Source organism: Orycteropus afer, unplaced genomic scaffold (genome assembly GCF_000298275.1).
Source record: "Orycteropus afer afer isolate SDZICR_OR568_19922 unplaced genomic scaffold, OryAfe1.0 scaffold00012, whole genome shotgun sequence".
NCBI lineage: Eukaryota > Metazoa > Chordata > Mammalia > Tubulidentata > Orycteropodidae > Orycteropus > Orycteropus afer.
In genome coordinates, this window is record NW_006921599.1 from 12,055,029 (window position 1) to 12,055,585 (window position 557).

The following is a 557-nucleotide window of genomic DNA, read 5'->3' on the forward strand; positions in this document are numbered from 1 at the left end:
ATCTCTATTATTTTTCTGTCATTTCTTTAAAAGAAAAATCCAGCCCATTGCTTTTTCATGTTATTATGTGTGACTTTTTTTTTTTTTTTTTTTTTGCCACCCATTAAGATGCCTGGGCTGTTGCTATAGCAGAAATAATGATGGGATTTTGCCTAATATTCTTTTGCTCCTGTGTGGCTCAGCCTACATCTCTCATGTTAACCCTCTCAGGCCTTGCTCAAGTGGAAGAAGAGGGTCTCCTCAATACTTTAGCCTATCTATAGATTTTGAGCAAGAATAATTTCATCAGTGAGCGCTCATTTTTACCATCCTTTGCTACTGGAATAAAGACTAAAATTTTGAACTAAATTTACAAGATGGCACATATATATCTTTCTCCTAAATGCAGTCAATTGATTCCTGCAATGTGCTTGGGAATGCTTAGTATAACTAGTAAAAACTCAAACCAAGCTCACGGCCACTGAGTCAATTCCAACTCATAGTGACCCCCATTGGGTTCCCAAGGCTGTAAATCTTTACAGAAGCAGATTGTCTCACCTTTCTTCTGTGGAGCAGCT